A 27075-nucleotide genomic window follows, 5' to 3' on the forward strand; every position below is an offset into this window, starting at 1 on the left:
TAGATGGCTAAGTAAACGGTCTAGTCAGAGTTTTGAAACTGATCTGCAAACAGCATTTCAGAGTCTAATTGCCCAAGGAAGGTTCATGTTAGCATATGATATGATGAAATATAATTTGATGCCTCTGGAAATTTGACATTGCAGATCACGTTCATTTATAAACAACAGTTTCATTCACATAAATATGAACTCTGACAGGAATATGTCACTGTTTTAAGCAGTGGAAGTAGAAATGAATTCAGACGAATGCTAACAGGCTAATGCTAACTGGCTGGCTATTTATATATGTGTGTGTTGGATCCCGATCAGAATCTTGAAATGAAACTCTCCAATGAAAATAAAATAGAGGAAATGAAAACACATCTGCTTCAAATTCCCACATCTACCAGTCTTAACGGATCAGTTCACCCCCCAAAAAATGAGAATTCAGTCATTATTCACCCTTGTGGCTTTCCAAACCCATTTTTTTTTTCAGTGGAACACAAAAGGAGATGTTTTGAAGAATGTTCACTCAACTCTTGTTCCATACAATGACAGTTTTTTTGTAGTATTTTAACTTCCGAAATGGGACAAATAAACGTCTTAAAGATTGTTTATGGTGACACATATGACTCATTTGCTGCATACCAAAGTTCTCTGAAGCAATACAAATCCAAATAGTTTCATTTACTGTTCCACAGAAGAAAGATACAACATGTTTTCCCCTTCTTTAATACAGCCCTTTTATGCCAGGGAAAGGTGTCAGTTGACACTTTCTCCCTCTTTTAAAAAAATTTTTTTTTTTTTTTGTGCCGTTGCATGACAGCAGAGCAGGGATGGTGGTTTGTGTGTGCTATGAGCAATGGTTGGGTGTCACCGCTTAAACAAAAGCAAAGACGCCTCACCTAGACAACCCGTGTGAAGCGCTGTCAGCTGCCATTTCACGAGAAATGGATAGTGAAATGTTTTTTTGCGGCCCTATAATTCCTTTTACACACACGCGCACACACTCTTACCAACTCCTCTCTCTCTCAATTTTCAGTTTGTCTGTCTCTCAAATGAAATTAAATTGCTTTCTCTGCTGTGAAGCATTTTCATGTATACCATCAAGCGTTTTATTTTCAGAATTGGGTTCTGAATGCCTCCCAAAAATGCATACACGCACACTATTCCTTATCTTCATCTTCACACAAGCGATATTGAAAAGTGGAATTGTCAGTTAGTGTTTGACTGTGTCTGTTACTCTCTCCACACCAGTCCCAGGTCTCAGGCTCGTTGTCCTCTTGTGTTAAACCATGTCGTCTCGCTCAGGCGCTAGTGTCGCTAGGTTCTGGGTTGTTGTTGCCATGGGAGCAGGTTCCCGAGCGATGCTGCCAGCTCTTTCCAGCCTCGAGCTTTACAGTGGGTGTGTGAGAAAGCGGGCATCATTGGAGCCAGACCCAGTCTGTCTGTCTCTGTCTTCTTTTTTTCCATCTCCCGCTCTTTTAGTCTAAGATGGCATGTCTTGATATGAGTCTTTAATGCCCCAGTTCCCATATGCCACTGGTTTACTTTTTTGCCATGGGAGTTGTGCCCTTACATATTCACATACACAAACCACACTCCATGGATCAACAGTGCTTATTATTGATGTTTGTGTCAGGGGGTTGCTCAGTCAGTAGAATGTTGTTTTATGGTCTGTTCATTTCAGAGAATAAACATCAGACCATTCCTTCCAGTAATAGGCTCTTACTGGTATGCTAAAATAAAGTATTAATAAAAAATAAAGTAAAATAAAAATTATGCAAAAAATAACTAAATATATAAAAATAATAATTTCTAAATATGTAGTATTTAAAAATCATTTATATTATATGATGTAACATTTTATTATTTTTTTATTTAAAACTGATTATACTAACACTCAAAAGTATGGTATTGTTAAGAATGAAAAAAAAGAAGCCTCTTATGCTCAACAAGGCTGCATTTATTTGATCAAACAGTAATATTTTGAAATATTATTGCAATTTAAAATGTTTTCTATTTTAATATATATTTTAAAATGTAATTCATTCCTGTGATGACAAAGCTACATTTTCTGTGTCATTATTCCAGTCACATGATCCTTCAGAAATCATTCTAATTTGCTGATTTCATGATTTCTTTTTATTGCATAAATGTTTTTTTCTGATTTTATTCTGATGAATTAGAAGTTCAAAAGAACATCATTTATTTGAAATAGAAATCTTTTTTAACATCATAAATGTCACTTTTCATCATTTTAATGCATCTTTGCTGAATGTATGTATTCATTTCTTTCAAAAAAGCCTTAATAATGTTTATTACAAGTTATCTTGTTTTGAAAATGTGCAGGATGTTTACTTACTGGAAAACAAGACCAAAGTGCAAAATGATACATTGCTAGCCGTCGGCTGTTACATGCTCTGTCGTGTCCTCACAGGTCAACAGGTGTGATGGTGTGTGTGTGCTCACGCTCACTGTTATCACGTTTTCACACACACCCACCTGTAAAAACATAGTCTCTGAACCATGCAGTAGCTTCATGAAGTCTTGCTGCAGTTAAGATCGCATTTATCACTGTGTGTGTGTGTGTTTGTGGCTTAGGGTTTCAGTGCCTGGGAGCCATAAGCCCCAGATATGGAGCGGCTAGTCGAGACAGGAAACATGGAGCTCTGTGATTGTATGTGAGGCTGGTTTTTGTTTCATGGACCTCTGCGTTCCTACACTGTCAGATGTGAGGGAGATTGAGATTGTGTTTTGAAGAAGGAATTGGTTTTAATCTTGTATGATGCTTCCTAGTGGTTAAACGGATCGTAGTTGATCCGTGATCCGTACGGACCAAGCCCCATGGTTCGGCAAGCATGTGATCAGCGGATTAATTGCAAATTTTAACCATAATAGAGTATAAGTTTATCATTTGTTCGTATTTACTCAAGCAAGCAAATTGTAAACAATTCCAGAGAGAAAAGGTGAAAGGGAACTCGATTCGTTACTCGTGCGCTGTTCTCTACGCGCACAGCCGCACACACATGAAGCACGCACACGCGTTATAGACGCCGCGCGAACACCGAACTGAATCCTCTTCTGAATCCTCTGAACAGACACATACACATAAAATTATGACAAAATACCCATCTCGACAATCATTCAGGTAAACGCAGTCAGTTATGTCTCAAGTGAATGAAAACAGCTGAGAGAAAGAAGAAAGAAATAAATCGGATGTGATGTGTATCATTATATCGGATCCGTGCATCAGGTCTTAAAGGGACAGCGGCCTATAAATACTGCTGCTGTCATTGATGATCATCAAACAGCAAAACAGCTGTAATAAAAATCTATATTTAATTTATACAGTGAACACTATGCAGTGTTATTTTCCCTAATAATTACATTTCTGTATTTGAATACTACCAACCTTATTTGTATTTGTATTTCGTATTCGTATTTGTAACATATTCTGTTGTATTTATCTATGCTTGTAATTTGTGTATTTGTTCTTATTTTTACTGCCTGTTCTCTTGTCGCTTTAATCATGTTTAAACTTTCCTAGTTAATCTAGTAGTATTTACTGTGGTATCAAATAAGTACTTTGCTTTAAGTAATAAATGGAAAGTAAGTTAAATTGAAATATTTTTCTTTTCTTGCTGATCCGAAAAATGATCCGATCTGTGGGTCAAAAACCCGTAATGTGATCCGAAACGGGAGATTTGTGATCCGTTGAACCACTAATGCTTACATGTTTTTCACCAACACAGTGCAGGTTCTGATGCAAGTGTCGATGCACAATCAACCCATTCTGTGAATTTCCACAGAAGAAAATGTGACTCTAGACTGTAAAATTTGTCTCTGCACCCTCTTGACCCAGGAACTATTATCGATAATGTTCTCACTATGTAGTTTTTGAAACAGCAACTCAATTCAAAACCAAACTAGATTGCCTCTATTATAATCAAGCAGTGCTGGAATAGCTCAATGTGATGCACATTCAGTTAATGGACACACACTCGTCTGTTTTTGACACTGTGCAGTTACTACAGCCACTTTTATTTTCCCTGTTGATCTAAAATGTATGCATAAATTGATTTATCTTATTTATCTTATCTTATTTATTATATTTAATATTTAATAATTTATATATTGAAGAAATATGTTATTTAATAAACGTAAATTATATATACACATTTACTGCATTTACTTAATAAATAAATCAATAAAGAAATGAATAAAAATAAATAATTTTCTATCTATTTGCAAGTGAAATGAAAGCCACCTCAGAAAGATACTGAATTAAATCATTTTGGGTGTTTAAAAAAAATAGAAAAGCGGTAACTGTATACTCTGAAAGGTCAGAGTTCACTCAGAATAGGTCAAAGTCCTGTTTGGAAGAATCTCTGGAATGCCCTGAATGTGAGGGTCTTAAGCTCAATCACACTGGAGTTTCGCGTTTGGCAGTATTGTGGTAATTGTTGATGGTGTCAGTTGTAACATTACCTCCTGCTGTCCTGTCCATTTTGTCCTCACTCACACCCACCTCTCTGTCAAATCATTGTGTGTGTGTATGTGTGTGTGTTTGTGTTTGTGAGATCACAGATGGTGGTGGTTCCATCAGTGTTTCCAGAGTCAACCTTAAATCTGTGTTGTGTGTTTTTATGCATATGTGTGCTTATAAAGAGCGTTTGGTGGTCTACAATTGTTTGCAGACTACGTCTGTGTGCGTGTGTGTTCTTGATCATAAAGGTCATCTTGTGGTTCAGTGGTTGCTTCCAGACAGTGTGTTTTGCCTCTTTGTATGTGTGTATGGGTTCTTCATTACTTCCAGCCGTAAACTTTCCCAGCCGAGTATCCGAGCCCATCCTGGCTAAAGATCTTTCCCAACATCACATCATGCTCACCCTCATTCAGCACAAGTCACCCTCCTCCCTCTAGTTCTGGATGGATTGATGCTTGAATGAGGGAATGCCAGCAAAGGATCTGCATTTTTAACTTTCGACCCTGACGTTTCTTTCATCTGTCGATCAGCGCTGTGCGGTTGCGGTGTGTGTGTTTAATGAGTGGTAACTGCAGGTTTTGAAGTTTTTGCCAGTTTTTTGGTGGGTTTTTCACTGTGTTGGAACAGCGTTGTGTTGTGCGCCAGGAGCGGACCGACTCTAGCTGCGGGACAGATTACTGAAACAGCCCTCCGCTTTCTTTGGGAAAATATTTTTAGAAATGTTCGGGTTCTGGCACGTCACGCCTCACAAGTTTTGAACAAAATTCTGAATGTTTTGGACAACTTACGCCTAAAAGCTCTGATTACGGACAGCCTTTGTTCCTCACAGAGGCTTTTTTTCTGGCTCGCTGGCTCCTAAATGCTTCAACGCTAAGTTTATGGAATACCCCTTTATGGACATTGTGCAGTTTGTTGATAAGTTTTTGTGTTTTGTGTGCATGCTTGGATCAGATCATGCAGACTGGCTGGAGTAAAAGAGAATGACTTGCCTTTTGGCTATGAACCTGTATGTGCATGTATGTGGGTGTGTGATTGAGGAGGAAAGCGACAGAAAGAGATCAGAATTCAGAAACATGACTACACACATCTGCTTCTCATTGGTGAGTCCACTAAGGAGCCCAAACTTACGGTGACTGGCAACATACACGCACTGAAACACACTGAATGAGAACATACATTGGGGCAGCAGTGAAATAGCTAGAGCTTAACGTTTCAAGCCCACCTCTCTGCCCACACCCAAATCCCTTTGACCCTCGACACCGAGCCTCTGAAATCATCAAATAGCCCAGGGCAACCTCGGCATATGTGAAAGACATCAGAATGAATGGACATGCACAGATTCTGATGGGATGATGTTGGAAGACAGATTATATTCAGAATAGCAAACTAATATGTGAATTTACTGAGTTTACAGAATGAGTGGATGTTCTAGTTCATTTAAATAATATAAATATTAAAGGGATAGTTCACACAAAAATGAAAATTCTCTCATCATTTGCTCACCCTCATGAGTGAAACGCAATAGAAGATCATTTGAAGAATGTTGGTAACCAAACAGCTGATGGTAGCCATTGACTTCCATAGTATTTTTTTTCCGTACTCTGGAAGTCAACTGTTTGGTTACCAACATTTAAAGGTCCCATATTTTACACCTTTCTGGAGTTTTATTTTAGGTTTTGATGGCCTTAAGAATATATATTTGCCGTATAAGTACCAAAAACCATCTCAATATATTTTTACAGCTCATTTCTCAGGAGCTCTGCTGAGAACAGGTAGATTTTGGTCTGTCTAATTAATATAAGTGTAACGTTACAGGTCGGCCTATCTGGTTTCGTGGTTAGCTAGCTAGGTTAGCTAGGTTAACTAGACCTCAGTTATCATGAAAAAAGCCAGGAAATTTCAGTTTTGACAATATAGGACCTTTAAAAAATAAATAAAATTGTGAGTGAGAAAATGATGACAGTATTTTCATTTATGGGTGTTTTATGGGTATATATATATAAAGTATATAATTATATAATATTATCATCATTGTTATATCGTTATTACTATTGTTTTATTTTCTTTGTTCTATTGTATTTGTTTATCAGAACAAAATATTTGGAAATCACATTGTGTATATAAGCATTTTTGTTTGCTTCTTGTCTTATTTCCATTAATAATAAAAAAATCACAAAAAATAATAATAATTTTTTTTAATATATATTTCCACAATGGCAAAGTAATTTTTGTTTTCAAGATGTTATAATGGATGGCACTAACATATTTATCATGGATTATTGTCTAGTGATTAATAAATAAATGCATAAATAAATAAATGAATAAATATAAAAAGAATATTAGGCAACACCGTATGCATTATGGTAGTATTTGATTCAGATATTTGTCACAGATTCAGAGGAGTTGCCATATGTGAGCTCATCTTATTAAGGCAATGATCGCTCTGAGAGAAGAGAGACAGGTGTGTGAGTCTGTAGACACGGATAAATGCTTTTCCGCTGATGCATGGAGGGAGGGACGGAGTGTGTAAGTGTGTTTAAGGCTCTTCATGGACTCTTCATCTGTGACGTTAGCACTAATGAAACATGTCTGTCATTTACCCTCATCATGTTGTTCATCTATAAACCGCATTCTCTCTGGGTTAAGTCAGGCCGTTCTGCTCTTGCTGTAGATTACTGTAATTTTCGTAACAGCCACACACCAATTTTTTCCTCACAGATGGCTTGACCACAAAGAGTCTGGTACCAAATTGAGTCTGATAATTCTTCTTTTAGTATCGACTTGGTTCCAGCACTTTTGACATTCTTAATTCTACCCCATATCGGTTACACTGTGAGCTTTATTTAGACTAACTTTGGCATAGCCCTGATCCAGCCTGTGTCTGAAGGCTTCTTTGTTGTTCTTTCCTGTTTCCAACACCCACTGTTAGAAAAAATAGGCCATGTCCAATCAAAATTCCTTGTGCATGTGATTTAACCCATATATACACACAGTCACAGATATTAAAAGCAACGCAGACAAGCCGTCATCGTTCCTCCAGTATTGCTCACTCATTGACAACACACCCAGTACTTGACTGTGTTCATTTATTGTCAATATTCAGTGGTTTAAAGCAATAACCCACAATCAGTTGTGGTCCAAATTATGCCTTTTTAATTCTCTCATAGGTTTCATTGCAAATTTAGCATTTAAATAATTGAATCGGGTTGCAGAATAGGCTAAGCCGAGGCATAATTGACTCTAGCCTCATCTGAGTGCCTGGCACAGAATTGGAAATGTGCTCATTGTCGTTTTTGTGTGTGTGATTCTCCGTCCATTTCATTGTAATAATGACCTTTGTTTTTTCTTTCTTTCTTTCTTGTAGTGTTTCTGCAGCAGCACTTAAGAGGATCAGAGGAAACAAAAGAGGAGGAGGAGGGCAGAGAGAGGGGGAAAGTCAAAAGTAAGTGTCGAGTAAGGAGATGTAAGACTGTGTTTGGCAGTAAGGAGTGGGGATGGGCTAGTTAATCTAAATTTTGCTTCTAATTTCTGTCTTCGCTTTACTATTTTGTGCTTTTAAAGGGATAAATACCAAGATTTCACAACTTTTCAGAAAGGGTTTTGACATGCGGACAGCGTGATGCTCTTAAGTGTACTGTTAGACTGTCAACTCTTACAGTGAAGTTTAAAGCATCGCTCTTTAAAGCATCACTGCTGCATCCATCCAAACAGCACTTTAACACATTCACCACCTACAGGAATGAATTTCAAGACCGTTTTTTTTTTGGCTCTAAATCGCCTGCTGTGAGAAATGTGAGGACACACAGTCACACTGTTTTGTGCAATAAAGTATTATAGTATGTTTATTTTAAAAAATTGCATACACATTCTGATAGTTGTCTTTGGCTTTTGTGTCTCATCTCGTGCCTTTAGAACTGTGTTTTTAAGATGCTTTGTCAAGTTAAAAATGGTTGGGAGGCATAATATATAGGTACCATAAGGTTTTTTTTTTCTTTCTTTTTTTTACATATGTGACCCGCTAATTTGAATACTTATGCATTAAATTGATCAAAAGTAACAAAGACATATAATGTTATAATGTTATTTTTTCAATTTTCTGTGCATCAAAGAATCTTAAAAAAATATGTCATGTTTTCCATATATGTATGTGTGTTAGTGCTGGGCGGTATGACCAAAAATTTATATCACAGTATTTTACAGACCCCAAATTTTGAACGGTAGTGTAGATAAACAAAATAGTATAGAATTTTGATATAATTTATCAGTTATTATTGTTAACTTATCTCATCATTTGCTCTGTTTTTGAAATAATGCATTCTATGCACATGAAAATAAATGCGCCTGACCTCATCATGGTTTAATTATATAGGGCTTGTCAAGTAATTGTTCAGAAAAATCACCAACAATTTGATTATGAAAATGTAGATTTCCACATTCCTCTTGAGGTGCAGTGGAAAAAAAGGAAGTAATTTAATAGGATAAATTGCTTTTCCTTTCTCTACCTAACAATCAGAGAATCTAAGTGGTAGAGAAGGCGCCTGAGAGCGGTAATTTCTCACGAGATTGTCTTAAAGGGTTCTCTAGCCACTCCCTGATCTTCTGCTGTTGACTCACGTCTGCTATTGGCTGTAACGGTCTCTGTTGTCCTTCAGTAAAGGATTGGATCCATGCTTTTTATACAAAGAAGGTCAATGAAACATGAAACCAGACCCTCCAACCACAGAAAAAAACGCAGGCACTTTCAATACTCTAAACACACTCTGTCTTTCCACCCTTACCTTATTGCATTTATATTGAAGCCTGAGGCAGTCTGCTTTTTTTCATGAGGCAGCAAGGAAATTCTGATTGCAAGGCAGATTACGAGCTGCTCTTGATTTTGCTATGAGATCCCGACTCCTAGTTTTTCTTTTTGCTGGTTATTAAACAGCAACGATGGACACTAAGCTCCTATTACAGAAAGAAAGTATTAGCTTCACATACATGAAGAGAGAGCTAGACCTTGGTAAATGTTGCTCTGCTATCGCAAACCATTTTCCATAAAGCCTCAATGCAGATTTTGCCTCAGTCGCTGACAATGATTAATAGCTCCTGTCAGTCACGTCACTATGATAATAAGTTTGTGTACGCGTTTGTTTCTCAGTAGGTCTTTGTTTCACCCAGGAAGTGTGTGATAATGTGTGTAAATTCTGTCTATTGCACTACTTAAAAGTTACAGTAAAGCATGTTCACCAGCTAAGCTTTCACCTGCAGAGAGACAATCTCATCGCTTCAGGCCATTTCCTAAGGTGTAAAATCATTTTTTACTGTCAGTAGTATTGATGTGACTGAAATGAATCAAAAGTAGCTGAATCAGAAGTTTTTTAGTAGTAGCTGAAAAAGTTTTTTTTTTTAATGTTTTTGAAAGAAGTCTCTTGTTCACCAAGGCTGCATTTATTTAATCAAAAATACAGTAAAAACAGTAATACTGTAAAATGTCAAACAGTGAAAGCTTTTAATAATTTATATAATATAATATATTAAAATGTCCTATGTTTTATAAGGTTCTCTCTTACTCTGTCATACTCTGTTTCTTTGTGCAAACTCTCTGCATGTTTGTGACACATTATATATTACAGTTTGATGTTTTTAATTATGTTGATGTTTCCTTATGAACTACCACACAACGTTCTCTCTCTCTCTCTCTCTCTCTCTCCCCCCCCTCAACAGACATTATTATATTTACACACACATTTACATGAAATACAGTAAAAACAGTAATACTGTAAAATATTACTGCAATTTAAATTAACCATTTTCTATTTCAATATTTTTTTAAATGCCATTTATTCCTGTGATTGCAAAGCTGAATTTTCAGCAGCCATTATTGAAATATTACTTCAGTGTCACATGATTCTTCGGAATTCATTGTAATATGCTGATTGGTTGCTGTATAAACATGTCATTATCAATGATGAAAACCGTTGTACTGCTTAATATTTTGTGGAAACTAATACATTTTTCTGAATTTTTTTGATGAACAGAAATTTTAATTTGAAAAGGATTTTTTGCAGCTTTATAAATGTCTCTGTCACATTTTTTTTTCAATTTATTGTGTCTTTGCTGAAAAAAGGTATTAATTTATTTTCCTAAACTTGTGTGTATTTTACTTTATCTGATCTATCTGATTATAAAAAGACCAAGTTTAAATCTTTGCCCTACAAGATGGATTGCAATCTGTTCTGAGATGCATTAAAGTCTATATATCTGGTTGTTCAGCATTGAGTCAACTAATGGCATGAATTTGGCACGGAACCGACCAATGGGTGACAGAGGAAGTGTTCTGGGAGCCTTAGTAGGATGTTTCTGTATATACAACATTATCCTAGTCCAATTTCACCAAAAAAATTCAGTGGGCCAAAAAGTCTTGAGCAGTTTATGCAGAAATTCGTTCTGCTCATGTTTTATGAATCAGGCTCAGTGTTTGAAAATCTAATCTATTAGCATAAAAAACTAGTCTAGGACTATTAGCATAAAAAAAGTTTGTTTGTTTGTGAGCCAGATCACATAGCCCATGCCCTACTGCAGGCTAAGAAGCTTCCGTCTGGCCCGTCTTGATGAATGTTTAACAGCTAACAGTGCGTTTTGAATATCAATACAGTTGCTGACATATGAGAGAGAACAAGTGATTATTTCAAGCAAGTCTCCATTTGCCTCTAGATTTGGATGAGGTCTGTTTATGAAGTGCCTCTGGAGTCTCAAAGATTCATGTGGATTTTAGTGTACATTCGTGTTTTTGTGCCTGTGTAAGTGCAGAGTCTTCATGTGATTACTTTTTGTCAGCCACCAGGCCTCGCATCATTTTACGGAGAGGTCAAACCACCATCACCTCCTGTCGAACATGCTTACTTGCTGTAGGTCTTGTCGTTATTAGTTTTAATGGTTTATTCAAACAGCTGTGTTGAATGAAAGGTCTTTAGGGCCTCTCTTGGAGTTTAAATGTCAGGGAATTCTGTTTGAGCAGAAGTCTGCTTTCTGAAGAGATTTTGGAGCTCAGAGGGCAAGTAATAACAAATTTACATTAAGTTAACTTAGGTGCTTGGGAGACTACCAATGATTCAAACCCCAGATTCACACAAACACACACAGGATGAGATGGAGACGTGGTGACTGGCGTGTTGTGCTTGAAGCAGTGCCATACATTCCTGTACTTTGCATGTGTATGAGCAGGATTCAAAATTAACTTTCAAGATGTGAGTCAAAATGTCCTTTTGGTGAAAAAATGCAAATAGTTGGTTTGTGTTTATTTATTTATGCTTATTTATGTACTTATTTACTTCAAACTTATTTTGAGTTAATTTCTATTAATTTATTTACACACTTGTTTACTCATTTACTTATTTACTTTGTGTTTATTTATTTATGCTTATTTGTTTAATTACATATTATTTTATCTGTTTATACTTATTTGTAATTAGCAATTTACTTATTTACTTTCTTTGTTTTTTTATTTACATATTTATTTATTGAATTTTAATTATTTATTTATATTTATATTATACTTGTCCACTTTGTACTTGTAAATTTCTCTATTTCAGATATTTGTATTTATACACATTAATTTTTTGTTGTTGTTTCATTTACTTTTATTTGCAAACAATGCAAAGTACAGTTTTATGACGGTTAAGAAATATTTATTTACTCAAAATCTTCTCATTTGCCATGTAAGTATGTACATGTTACAAGAGAGGCTCAGTTGCGTTGTTGGAAGTCATAGTTTAGCCAAATGACTCTGATAAAGTGAAACTCTGCAGTCTTATACATCCAGAGCTGGAGAATTATGACCCTTGTGTAATAATAAGCAATGGAGTCAGATATATAGCCCCTTGCTGAAATTATCGACCCTCTGCTGTGGAAGAATTATGGGCGGTCTCACCTGTCCTCCCCCCTAGTTCATAATCTGTGAGAGAGGGAAGCCAGAGCAGAGGGGACATAGCAGTTTTCAGGAAATAGACCCAAAGCCCGGTCATAGATCCAAACCAAGATGGTATCAGGAAAGACGCATGTTCCTCTCTTTTCAGAAGCTCCATTTGTAAACTTAGTCAGCAGATTTATTATCTACATAGACACCTTCCAAGACAGCATCCTAATAGATCCTCATACATGACTGATTTTAAACACTCTTCATAGGCAGCAACTCGTGCGCCACCTCAGAGGAGACTTGTTTAGATGTTAGCATGTTGCTAAACTAACAGCATGATATTCAAAGCATAAAAATTAATAATGCACAAATATTAGGTACAAAATGTAATTGATAATTACTTTAAACTGTTTTTATCAGTACTTGTCTGTTTTATTGAAATACAAGTTTATTTATAGTCAATATTTCACCATAATCTGTCCACCAATTGAATTTGATTGTTGCAGTGCATTCTGGTATTGCCTTCTCTACTTAAGATGCTGCCTTGAAATTTGGCTAAAACGAGGTATCTTAGAAGGCATCTTAATTAACATCTCTATCTTTTGGAACAGCCTTCAAGTCAATGCCTTAAAATGGTGCCTCAGTAGGCAGCTCTTCATGTTTTGGAACAGAGCGAGAGTTTCTGGTTTGATGGATATATTTGCTCTCTCAGCAGTAATAGTTGTGATCTATCCCAGAAGTCTGCACTGCTGTAATCTATTCCACGATCCATGATCTAGCAGAGAGGCCATGACACGGCATGCCAGCAGAGGAGATGGAGCGTTTTACCGGTTCTGGCTGGTGCTTGAGAGGGAGGGGAAGTTGATTTCCTTGAGATCCTGACAGACAGGAATAAGCTTTAGTTTCTGATCTGAGTTTAGCCTCCATGAAGTTTTTCAGACCTGTATTTGACTCTCAAGTCGATCCTGCATCATAGGCCGATTTAAAGCTTTTAGGGCACCAAACGGAGGGAGAGCATCAAAATCTTGTCATGCCTGGCAGGGGTAATTTGACCCAGAGGAGCTGACAGAAAGATTGGAGGGAGAGCGAAAGAGAGTGAGGTGAATAAGTGAAGGAGGATGAACGTGTAAATGAATTAGAGCTGGTTTCTGTCTGAGCATTTGCTCGGTAAAACATATTCACAGTGGCGGACCAAAGACAACCTTAGTAATCTCTGATCCTAGTGAATTTACCACGACAAATATACCAGTTTTCATCCTCTCATATTTAAAATTTTGATCATTTTTTATACATTGGTGTTTATTTAGCAAGCATCACCCAAAACCCTTAGTATTAAACTTCAATATGAAATTTATCCTGCACTTTTTGTGCTACAGACATGAGTTATACTTCAAATATATGGCATGTTGAGGCCATATTCAGGGAAAAAATATTAACTTGAGGCCATGGCAATTTCACATTCACACTAAGGATGATAACTATAACCACCAAGTTTTAATAATCACTTCAATTCTGTGAGAATATGGAAGTCCAGGGTTGTGTCGCTATAATAATAACGACACAGAGGAGCAATATCATTGGAATCATTTTTAGAAAAATCTCTTTCTAGCTGGTGAACGATAAAAACCTTGACAGCAAATCAGAATCTGCTTGATTTGAGATTCTGAAAAGGGCTTGAGCATTTAAAGCGGCAGATGACATAATTGCAATGTGTAAAAAAATAACTTAGAACACATTAAAAGCCACTTAGCAACACCCTTGAATCAAAGGAGTGAGTTTTGCACCGGTGAGCACCATTTATTTTATTTCACAAATGTCTTATTTTGCTGATTTTGCTAATGTATGATATTCATACAGACCATATGACTTCTCTAAGTAAACAGCCTCTTGTCCGTCTACAACTGGGTCGATAAAATAGAGCACTGAGGTCAGAGGTCGTGAGAGCGAGCTTCTGAAAGGAAATCGGCAGACCTCCGTTGGCTGTTTTGACACTGACTTTGGCCTCCAAATGAGGTTTTAATTGACTTGTAAAATTCTTCCCTCCTTGTTGAGGGTTTTTTTTTCTTCTGACTTGGTCACATCAGGTCTTGGCATTATGACAAGTGCTTCTCTGCTTGTTCTCCCCCCATCTCCCCTTTTTCCTCTGTCTTTGACAGACACAGACAGGTATGACACATAACGATTCTGTTGACCTTTCACTATGTCACTTGGTATTTTGATAATAATACGGTTGTGTTCCCTCACTGTGACAATGTCTTTCTGGAAGCTCCTGAGAAACAATTAGCTGTCAGATGCGGTGAGACTGGCCGTGTCCCAAGCCGCCCGCTGAGGAGTTTCAGCTCAGAGTATCGATTCTCCTTCTTCAACCATCCTCTTCCTCCTGCTATCTCAGCCGTGCATCTTACCTCCTCCGTTCTTTCCTCTGGATGCAAAGTTAAAACTGCAGAAGGGAGGACAAATCTCTCCTGTACATTCTCTTATTCTGTCTCACTTTCTCTGGAATGATATATTGTTTCTTTAGAAATGATTTTCTTAGCCTGGAAACGAGAGTGCAATTCGGGCACTTTGTCAGATATATTAAAAGAAAAAAGTTATGAGAGCAGAACCAGAGGAAGACGGATCCTTTTGCTTATTCGACGGAAGTACAGTTATTCCGCTAGTCATCATTTCCGGGGCTTTGACAGATGTCTGAGTGCTTGACTGCAAGCTGTCATTAAAGCAAAAGGGGAAACTGCAAATACAAAGTAGTTCTGAAATTAATATAAATTTTTCACTTCAACTTTGAACTTAGATTGTTGTATATGGGCTATAATATAATATAATGTAATGTAATGTAATATAATGTCTACAAGTTTTTTCTTTTTTATTCTTTTATGCTCTGTGTGTGGCCGTGATCACGCATCTAGTGTGTTCATGTTATGCTTTTAATTAAATTGAATCCATACTCAATTTTTATTTCTATAATGCTCCATATACGAAGCACAGATCATAACATAAACCCACAGGTCAAAGCCAGATGGAGACTCTGCATGCATATGTTTCCATTGCTGATGAGATCACAGGCCAGATTTCTCCACAATCGAAACTTGTGGACATTAAAGCATGTCAACATATTCTGTTTCACCAAATACACAAAATAACGATCTTATCATCATATGATAAAAGCATCATATGACCCCTTTAAATGAATCTTCCTTTTTGATAATTGTACACCCGCTGTGCAAGTGCTAGCATTACCATTTTGTTTCTTTACGCATCTGCCATGTGTTGTACAAATGAATGTTATGTGGTAGATATCAAATAGGAATATTGCATATCCGATTTGAATGGAACACTATATTCCTTCCATTCGTTTGGGGAATTTGAAAAGAATGTGTATTGTAATACTGATTAGAGATTTTCTCCTTGCCTCATCACATGAGCTAGCATTAGCGATTAGCCTACTCACACCAGCTTAAGCCGCACAATGGCTCAAACGAAAATATCCACTTGCCTTTTACAGTTACAGCTAAATGCAGCAGATATTATTAATGATTTAATATGGCGTGTGGGTTCTGGCCAGCTCTTTGGAGATGTGTGTGGTTATGTTATTGAAGAGAAAAGCTGGCATGGGGAATTTTACTTGGTTTTGGTGTCTAAATCACGTTGACTCATCCACACTTGGGAAGCTAAAGCTGATTTTCCTCCTTTCTGCTTAGAAGTGTGTGAAAGGGAAATGCTGGAAAAACCAGGTCATACCAGCCTAAGGTGGTCAAGCTAGGCAAATAGTGAAAGCTGTGTTTTGGAATATGGTTAAATTTGGGTTGCATTTCATGAACCCTTTGTTGTAACACTGGTTTCTTCTTAGAGTAGATATTTAAGTCATAAGTTTTTGTGCAGATGTGAACTGTCATAGTGAGTTATTTTGATCACAAAACAGTTTTCAACAGGCAAATCTAGCAAAAAATAATTTAAAATAGTGGCTAATTTAATAATGCTAATTTAATCATTTAATGCTAAATGCACAATAAATGTAAACAAATACAAAACAGGTCGGTATTTAACCCACAGCTTAGCCCAGACAACTTTATGCAAACCAAACCAAACAAAGCAAAAAACAAAAACAAAACAACCAAACAAAACCAAAAAACTATGCCAAACTTGTAAACACATTATATTATATTATATTTTATTTTATTTTATTAATTATAAATATAAAATATAATATATTAATAATAAAAAAACAGGTAATAGTCAAAGGTGGTCAAGCTTGTCAAACAGTGAAAGCTTTTAATAATTTATTATTTATATTTATATTATACTTGTCCACTTTGTACTTGTATATTAATTTAATTACATGTTTATTTAAAATTATTTGTTTACTTTATATAATTACTTATATTTATAATTATTTATTTATTTATGTTTTTTATTCATTTATTTACATATTTGTTTAATTTTGCACTTATTTACTTTATTTTTTTATTTTCTTTTATTATATATTATTGTTATGTTATACTTATTTATTTTATACATACATATATATACTGTATATATATATATATATATATATATATTTATCAAAGTAGTTCTGAAATTAATATAAATTTTTCACTTCAACTTTTAACTTAGATTGTTGTATATGGGCTATAATATAATATAATATAATGTAATGTAATGTAATATAATGTCTACAAGTTTTTTCTTTTTTATTCTTTTATGCTCTGTGTGTGGCCGTGATCACGCGTCTAGTGTGTTCATGTTATGCTTTTAATTAAATTGAATCCATACTCAATTTTCATTTCTATAATGCTCCATATACGAAGCACAGATCATAACATAAACCCACAGGTCAAAGCCAGATGGAGACTCTGCATGCATATGTTTCCATTGCTGATGAGATCACAGGCCAGATTTCTCCACAATCGAAACTTGTGGGCTGTGTGTGCGTGCGTGCGTGTTTGGAGGCAGACCAATATGCACACATACTGATTATAGTAATTGTACACTAATGGAGATCACTACCAGCACCAGTCTGAACTTCACTGCAGTCATCAATCCCTAATCTCTGGTGCAGTGATTCACGGGTCTCTGTACCTGTCTCCAAAATGTCTCTCTCTCTCTCTCTTTTCCCTCTCTTTTTGCTAAGTTGTTTCTGCATTATTCCCCATAAGCTGAATTGGTTTCTCAACAGCCTATTAAGAAATTATCAGAGCATTGCATCCAGAACAGAATCCCACGCAGCCGGTACAGAGCTCCAGGCGGCTTGAAAATGCCCTGCTTTCTTATATCTGTTGTAAGGATCAGCAGCAGGGAGTTTAGACCATAAAGTAGGCAATTATGACTCTCAAACTAGCTCTTTCTCATTATCTCTATCTTATCTGGGTCAAAATTACTCAAAAATTTGAAATCTGAACAATCAAACTTTTTTTGTCCTGTCTGTACATATAATTCCATCATGGAAACTAATGGAATCATAAATTGATTTAGATGTGTTTATATGCAATTAAGCAAATATAGCAGCACTCAGGCAGCTAAACATTCACTTTTAAGCAGATAAAAAAAACATCAAAAAGTAAAAGTTAATACATTTAAATCTTATTTAGAAAATAAATTGAAACACTGGTGAATCAAAAAAAAAAAGCTTTAAAGGGGTCATATGATGCGATTTCAAGTACTGAACCGGTTCTTCTCCAAACCATTCATGCTCGGGAATCATAAATTAAGAAATTGCATCTCATACAAGTGTCTGCTTATCTTGCTGAAGTATAAAATGAATGTATTAAGAGCGTATTTTTTAATTCCTAGACTCCCTGGCCACTCAACCCCACAATGTTATTAAAAAAGAAAAAAGTTCTGGCACTTCTAAGCAACACTCAATCTTTTTTCAAGCTGATAACTTCAAAAACTCTCCATCTAAATCGGTCGCGCTATTCCAAACATTCTCAAAAACACCCACGTAACGGTCACTGCGTACACAACCACTTTTCTATAAATGACTTTCTCTTGAATAATCAGAACAAAGCCCTTAAAGCCACATTCATCGACCTGCTGCTACCACAAAAACAGTCTCCTGCTGGTGATTATATGAGTATGAACGAATAAAATGCCCTTTCTAATTTCAGTTTTTGTTGTTCCTCTTACAGTCCAGAGGAACACTGGAAGGCATAAAAGTGAGAGACACACGAAAGAAAAGATACAGACACATAGTCTGGAAGACTCAATGCAAGATGGACAGATTGGCACATTGGGAGATTGAAAGAGCAATGTGTTCTCTGGATGATGAAATGTGTGTGTCATCCTGAAAGAGCGTGTGTGTGTATATGCATCTTGAAACAGTGGCATGGGTCCTCAGGAGTTTCTGGGAATGAATTGTGTGTGTGTGTGTGCGTGTGTGCGTGCGTGCGTGCGTGAACTATCCCTTTAAGGCATTAAGTTTAATTTTATCATAATTTACTCAGCCTCAAGTTGTTTCAAACCTATATGAGTTTCTTTCTTCTGTTGAGCACAAAAGAAGATATTTTGAAAACTGTTGGTAACCAAACAACTGACGGTAGCCATTGACTTCCACAGTATGGAAAAAAAAAACTATGGAAGTCGGTGACTACCGTCAACTTATGGCGTCCTAAACTGAGGTTCAATGATCAGTCAGTTTCAAAAAGAAAAACAAGTCCTGTGCTAACTGAAAGAAAACAAGTTAATAAAAAGATTGAATTCAATATTTGGTAATAATTGCTTAATGAGAAACTTATCAGCATTATTTTGTAGATTGGTCATTTTTGACTGGAAACACAACAGACGAAACAAGGTGGGGAAAGAAAAAGTGCCCAATAAAGTGCAAAAATTATTAAATTTTTGGGAAGTTGTTATACACTATGTGTGCAAAGTTAGTATGTTTTACTCCAATGTGAGGGTTAAGGAAATGTAAAAAAAAACAAAAAAAAAAACTGAGAGTTGCTTGAGGTTTAGGGGGGAAAAATTCCTCAATATAAAAGCAAAAGATGTCAATAGAAAGCTCCCTGATAGAAAAAGTGTGTTTCTGCAGTAAATATGGGGATTGCATAAGAAACCAGAAAGAAAAATTCTGGTCTGTCTACTGTCTGCTGGATAAAATATTGCCTGCACTGCAACACACACACACACACAAATTGTCTTTCAAAACACAGCGCTGGCATCTAAATGCTGTAATTGGTACTGCATTCATAATGTAGCACGTTCACCTTTTAGAAGACCATAAATCAGCAAACATCTTCCTAATACCGCTCAACATCAATCATGTGCTGTTTGTTTTATACATGGCCAAAAACACTCTCAGTGAATGCTCATCGCTTGTTTTTAAGGGGCTTTGGAAAGGCTCTTCCATAATGCTGTGGTGGATGTGCTCGTGGGTGGTTTTTGCTGGTCCAATTATGAGCCACTTCAAAATCAGAATCAGCGCTCCGAGTATGTAGAGCTGACTGATTAAGGTGTTTGAGGGTCAGCTTTTTCCTACATGGAGGGGAACAAATATCCCCACAAGGATAGTATAACCTGAAATCAACTACATTGTGTGGTCCCATGAGGAAAACAGCTTCATAAACATAGTAAATATTTTAATTATAATGTAAAAATTCAACAAGGGTACAGTGAGAGTTAAATTTAGGGGTAGGCGATAGAAAATATATTTAGTTTGATGTAAAAACAAGAGAAATCAACAGAAAAACCCCATTGTGACGTATGTATGTTTATGTTTCAACACTCCTGTGAGGACAAATGATAGTTTTTCAATCAATCAATGAATCAATCAATCAATCATTTACTTATTTGTACTAGCCTAGTTGGGTCAATAGATTTTTGTTTCAACAACATATGTTTATGTGTCAGAAAAGAGATAAAGAGATAAATATAGATAAATTATCTATAAATCTAAAAAATATATTTTGTAGATACATTTATATTTTTAAATTATAAAAAAATGCATCTATCTATCTATCTATCTATCTATCTATCTATCTAGCTAGCTAGCTAGCTATCTAGCTATCTAATGCAATGTATATTACATATATTATAAATCTAACAATGTAAATGTTCAATGTTATGTAACTTGTAAATGTTTGTTTATCTTTTTTACACCGAGTAAGTGATGGAAAACGATGGCATACGCTTGCAGAACATTACTGATTTGTTTATAATTTTTCAACCCTTTCTAACTGATGCTCCCAAGACGATCACAAGTCATTCTTGCAATTTCAACAAATCCTCATTTATATTAACCAGCTAGATACATTAACTTGGTGACATATTTAAATCAGCATAATTCACAACGGCACATTCAATACATCATAGAAATCCAGATGTTTAAGCTTGCAAGTCATAAAAAAGCACATGCGCAGGATCATTGTGCGTAAGATGGACAGAAACAGGTCCATCAGCTGTCTCAAAACCTTATCACGGTGGCCCCAGGCCAGCAGATCATCCTTATTATTGAGTCTTGTTGTTTGGGAGGTTAATTTGGACATATTTACAATGGATTCTCCATTGTTACATGACACTCACTTGTCTAACAGTAAACACTCACCTCACTTATAGTAATATATTGCAGTCAATAGAAAGCAGATGGTTCTTCTTGAACTAAAAATGCTCGGGGTGTGCAATCAGACTGGAGCATCAAGGTTTAGTTGGGAACAGCGATGCGTGCCAGAGAGTGAGAACTGACTGCCATACTTCTTATTAGTAGGATTTCCTGTATAAAGCCCCTTTGGCATTAAGTGGGTCATACAGTGGGTTAGCCATAGAGGATATGTGAAGTATTAATGGCTGTGGTTATTGGAATTTATTCATGATGTAAATTATGTTGGCTTGTTAAGCCCTCTGTAATGAGTGTAGTGGCATGTTCTACTGTCCAAGTACAAGAACTATGAATATGATGGCTAAGGTCCATTTATGAGGGCTAATCCCCCATAATCCACAGAGTCCACCTGATCATCTGAAGTGATGCAGTTCAGGGTAAAGTAGGCCACAGTGTAGTGGGGGGTGGGTCAGATTTTGATTACATTCTGGGGCCCAGATGTCCCCACAAGGATAGGAAAACCTGAAACCACCTATATCATGAGGAGTAGCCAGGAGGAAAACTTAAAACAATTTTTTTAATAAAAGTACTAAATAAAGTCTTAATTAAAACACAAGGTTTGCATGACAGAACTGAAACATGAATTTGCTTTCTAAAATAAATAACTTTTGTATTTTTTTTTTTATTTAACTGGATTTATTTTTCCTTTTAGTTGTAGTTTTTTGCAGTATAGAAATATTAATATATTTCAATATTAAAAAAAATATGTTATCAGTAATTTTACTTATTGTCATGTATAACTATTATGTAAAATACATGTTGTTTTATTGCAGCAATGCTTTGTATATTTTGTAATTATGCAATATTATATATATAGGCTTTACTGTATATCAGCCTACCTAAAAAAAAACCTGTAGGCTAGATAAATGCATGTAATCATAGCAAATAAGATGCAATGAATATTGCTGAATTAAAACATATTATCTTTATTTTACTTCAAATTAACAAAATATTACACTGTATTCAAAGTTTTTTCAAAGTTGTAAATACAGTTACAAATGAAAAAGATTATTAGAGTTGTTTTTTTACTTAAAAATGTCATGTTTAATTCCATGTTGCTTGCCATTTCTTTGTAGTTAATTGTGAAATTTACTAGCAATTTCTGAGTGAAAATTGTTTCTACACAATTTTTTTTCTGTGTAGTTTAAAAAAAAAAGTTAAGTATCCGTCGAAAAGGCTGATGGCAGGTTTCGTGACTGACACAGGTGGAACTACTACTTTTCTTAATCAACTGAGTAAAGACTATCAACCAATGTCGATAATGTCAAAATATCCACTGCTTAGTTGACCTGCCCAGTATGACATCGTATCACTAGTCAGTGATTTTACAGATAAATTCAGCTCTGGGCAAATTGAATTGACCCCATGTGATCTTTCTGACAGATTTCTATTGTATTATTTGCTCCCCAAAACCCTCTTTAGCAGTAATAATCACTTTCTCTCTCTCTCTTTCTCTCTATCTCTTTCTTCATCTCTCTGAAGACTGCTGAATCTGTCAGCCCTGGTAAAGTTATTGACTTTTACCCACAATCCTGTGCAAAAGAGAGACTTTTCTGTGGAAAGACTCTGGGAGTCACACCTAATAAGGTGTGTGTGCGTGTGTGTTGGCCTGCGGCATTAGAGTTTTGGCTAATTAAACCCCAGTGTAATTTATTAATACAATGTGTTCTGGATGGAGCTGCCGGTTGTGTGTTTAAGTGAGAGCAATTAGGAAACCTATCAAGTGGAAAAGATACGTTATCTCTGCAGTAAACTCCATAGCTGGAGGGAAAACAGAGAGAGAGAGGGATGGAGAAGGAGGGATAGATAACGGAGGAAGCTTTTCCTTGCTTCACCGCCTCCGAGAAAACTCTTTGCCCCCTAAACTAGTCAACAAACTCTTCCTCCACTCTTTTAACTCCTTAACTGCAAGATTACACCATATAATTCTACTATCAGTGTTAGTTTATGAAGATTGTTTGCTGTATGCTTGACTTTATGCACCTGTAACTGTTTTTTTCCCAGTGAAAGTCAATGGGGACCAAAACAACATTCAAGTTAATTCAACATTCAAGTTTAGTTGTGCCAGAGTTGTTCATACAATGTGCAGGTTCTGAATGTTTTTCATTCAGCTTAACATGTTAAGTTTTTACCATCTCAACTACTTTATAAGTTGACTTAACTAGAGTATTTGGCATCTCAACTTGTGTTAAAAATCATATGTTGAACAATATCACATTCTAAACATTTACTGCATCGCGGCATATATATATATATATATGTGTGTGTACACACACACACACACACACACACACACCATTTTCTTCAGTATAGAAAGATTGTACATTTCAATAATTCAATCAAAATTTTCAACAAATTATTATTATTATTATCATGTATAAATATTATGTAAAATAAATTTTCTTTTATTTGCAGCAATGTTTTGTTTGTTATTTACTGCAGCTGTTCTTGTCCAGTGAAAATCAGTGGGGAACAAAACAACATTTACTGTAAAAAAAAAATATATATTTTGCAGTTGAGTTTTCAAATTAATTTCAAAATAAGTTTATTATTATTATTATTTATTTATTTATTTTTGTAAGTTGACTTGTCTAGAGTGTTTGGCCCCTCAACTTAAAACCATATGAACAATATCACTTGTGAAAAAACCCTGAAATGTTTCATTTTTCAAAATACTTTTTTTTTGGTGTGTTCGCCACAGTTATACATTGTACTTTATTCAAAGTTGTAAATAAATCTATTCTAATAAAAAATGCTACTTCAATCTTTCCACCTAATTTCATGTTTAATTCGACATGTTATTTGCCATTTCTTTGTAATTATTTGTGAAATTTACTAGCAATTTTTCAATTGTTTCAAAGTACATTTTGGTTTGAAATGACATTAGTGTGAGTAAATCATTTTTGGATTAACTCTCCCTTTAATTAGAAAGAACCAGGATCGTCCAAGTACTTTTTTGCCATGTAGTAATTCATTTGTTTATTCACCCATCTGTTCATTCATTTTGCTTCTCTTCCTCCATCTAAATGCTTGTTTTTGCTCTTCTAGCTGGTAAGTGAAGCCAAGTTTGCAGGCCAGTAGTCTGGAATGTGGATCGCTGTGTTATTTTACACTCCCATCAGGGGCACGATCCCACCAGCGGACACGCACACAAAGACGGCCTTGTCGTGGTGGTGCCGAGTCGTACTTGGCTTCCTCTGTCTCTAATTGTCTCCCTCTCCCTTCCTTTCCAGCAGTCTCTCTCTCTGAGTCTTTTGTTAACATCTTAGCACACGCGTACAATCGCTCACAGCTAGCGCTAAGTGGGAACCATCCACCCTAGCATTACTTCAAGGGCACTCTGAAGCGAACGGTTCTTTAGTATTCAATTTTGTTATATTATCACGGACCTGCCAGATAAAAGTACTTAAAGTGGTGCTGAGTACAGCAGCGCACATTGTAAACTATTCGTATTCACGTCGAGGTTTCATTTGGGCGAACTCGAGGCACACGGAGGTGCGAAGACAATCCCTTAACTTTGTGTGTGCGCATGCATATTCGAGGTAATGGCTCGGGGGATCCTCTCTGTATTCTTAGGCACTGAAGTGGAGAGAATTATAGATACGGCACAATGAGCAGTCAAATTTAATCAACATGCCTGCTGTTCTCCATGAGCCACTGGGAGAGATGACACAGCTCCACGCCACTGCCTGTGTGTGTTTCATTTCTATCTTTGTTTTATTTATTTTTTTGTACTATTTACACGATTTCAGACAGGGCCCATGCAAACCCCAGCTAATATATTTATATATATTTATTTATTTATTTCTGTCGACCCCCAGCACCTTTGCTGTTCCTCCAAAGTTGCACTTAACTAAAGTCAGATGTGTGACCTCGAGCACCATTCCAGTGGTTATTTTCAATTAGTCAGTGGAATATTTCCAAAGTCTAGAATTCAGCATGAATTCCTAAATATCTCTGTCGTTTTTGGAGATTAATGGGGATGGCTGATATACCAGGACATTAATGAACTCTGTCCTTAACAAGAGTCGTTTAGATTACATTAGCATAACACAGACTCTCTATCCTCATGGCTCCGTTGAATTCTAAGATCTTCCAACATGCACGTCACGCTCGCGCAACATGCACGCTCCACTTTGATCCCTGCCTGTGTAACAGCAGTTGATGTGTTGCTGACAAATTGCATCAAAATAGTTTTTGAGGAGATTTATGAAACTAAACTGCATTTGGGCATTCTGTGCTCGAACCTGGCTTATGAAAGCCTGGGCTACGTGTTTCACTCACTTTCATCTCCAATTCACTCTTTCTCTCTCTATGCGGCTGACAGCTGTAGAATGGAGTGATTATCTGCAGCACCAGTGATTGAGCGCAAAAAAGCAGGAGCGCGAAAGGGAAAGACAGCAAGAGGCAGAGATTGTGATAGAGATGTTTCAGGAACGCTAATGAGGAAGAGGGTAAATTCAGCAGCTTCATAAAAGCACAAATACAGACAGTCTGTCTAGCGGAGAGGGTGAGATGCTCTTTATCTGTTTGTTTGTCCCCTTCATCCTCCTGGCGACCACCAGGGCCCTGAACTAGTTCATATCCAGCCAGAGTAATTACCTTAACCTTTGCACTCGTCTCTCACTTGATTGGGACCAGCTGGGTAGTGAACACACTCTCCTTCGCTCTCTCTTCATCCCTCACACACACACATACGCATGTTAGACAAGGGCATTCTTGCTATTAACCTCAATCTGTAAGTGCCTCAGTGCAGCTTTGCTCAGTCGTAAACACTTTAATTGTCCGTCCTGCATCTCTGTCCCGAGTCCCCTTCATTTTCCAGTCAAACACAAAACACTTTAAAGGGATATGAGATGTATATTTAAAGTTTTATATTTAAATTCTATTATAATTTACTAACCCTCATGTCATTTCAAGCCGTATGGCTTGGTTTATTTCAAGAAACAAGAAAGGAGACATGCTGAGGAATGTCCTGGCTGGATTGTTCACAAAATATGACTTTACACACACGCGCACACACACACAGTCTGATGAACCCTAGTGATTATATTAACATTAATATATTATATTAACATTAATATCTTAATTGTGTTAAAATGGTATTTTATGGGACTTAAAAATAATACATATATCTTTTATAATATTGGTAATGTCAGGATGCTAATGGAAGAAAACTCAAATTATTTTATTTATTTATTTTTTGAGCGTGACCTGATTATCCACAAAGTAAAATTGAATGGGCCGTATGGGCTGCCGAGCTCCAAAATGACACTAAATTGCAATAAATGTTTTATAAAAATAGTCTGTAAACTATATTTCATGTCTTTTGAAGTCATATGTTAGATTTCTCTGAAGAAGCAATTAAAATGTAAGCTGTTCATTTAATTTTCATTGATACATAGGCAAAATTCAGGTCATTGACAAAGTAATGGAGTGTATTATAAACTCACATTTGAATATCTTGTTCGCCACTGTCTGATACATTTGATTAAGATGATATGTTGTACCCTTTTAAACTATAATTGTGACACCATACAGTCTTGTTGACTTCACAGACACATGCCAATGAAGGCCACGCAAGTCCACTTTGAATGTGCCATTTGGGACAGAGCCAAAGTGAGAGGCAAATCTTCCAAGAGTCTGGGATAGTTTAAATCTCTATCTTATGCTAGGGTGTTTTGGGTGGTTGCCAGGGTGTTGCTAAGATGTTCTAAGTCAGGGTTGTCAAACTCAATTCCTGGAGGGAATTAAACACACCTGATCCACCTAATCAAGTCCTTCAGGCTTATTTGAAAACTACATGGAATGTGTGTTGGAGCAGGGTTGGAATAAAACTCTGCAGGGCTCCGGCCCTCCAGGAATTGAGTTTGACACCCCTGTTCTAAGTGGTTTTTAGCAAGTTGCTTTGTGGTTGCTAGGGTTTTAAGGATGCTTGCTAATGTGTTCATGGCGGTGCTGAGTGTTCCACTGTCCATAGGTTTCTGTGACATTCTGGGACCATAAGTTTGCCAATAACAAAAAACTTGTTCTTCAAAAAATGTTCTTAAATTAACTTTTAAAGTCACTATAGCTTCACACTTTATGGGATAGTTCACCTTAGAATGTAAATTCTGTTATTTT

At 36.3% G+C, this 27075-nt stretch overlaps 1 protein-coding gene across 1 annotated transcript in view; it reads left to right on the plus strand.

Moving 5' to 3' along the window:
- LOC107729840 (plexin-B2-like) overlaps positions 1 to 27075 on the plus strand; it is a 103205-nt gene that overhangs the window by 48362 nt on the left and 27768 nt on the right. The window contains exon 2 of the mRNA XM_016540551.1: positions 7833 to 7910. The gene's annotated coding sequence lies outside the window, so the exon portion shown is untranslated. The remainder of the gene's footprint in view (positions 1 to 7832; positions 7911 to 27075) is intronic.

Source organism: Sinocyclocheilus rhinocerous, unplaced genomic scaffold, assembly GCF_001515625.1.
Source record: "Sinocyclocheilus rhinocerous isolate Xijiao unplaced genomic scaffold, SAMN03320098_v1.1 scaffold848, whole genome shotgun sequence".
NCBI lineage: Eukaryota > Metazoa > Chordata > Actinopteri > Cypriniformes > Cyprinidae > Sinocyclocheilus > Sinocyclocheilus rhinocerous.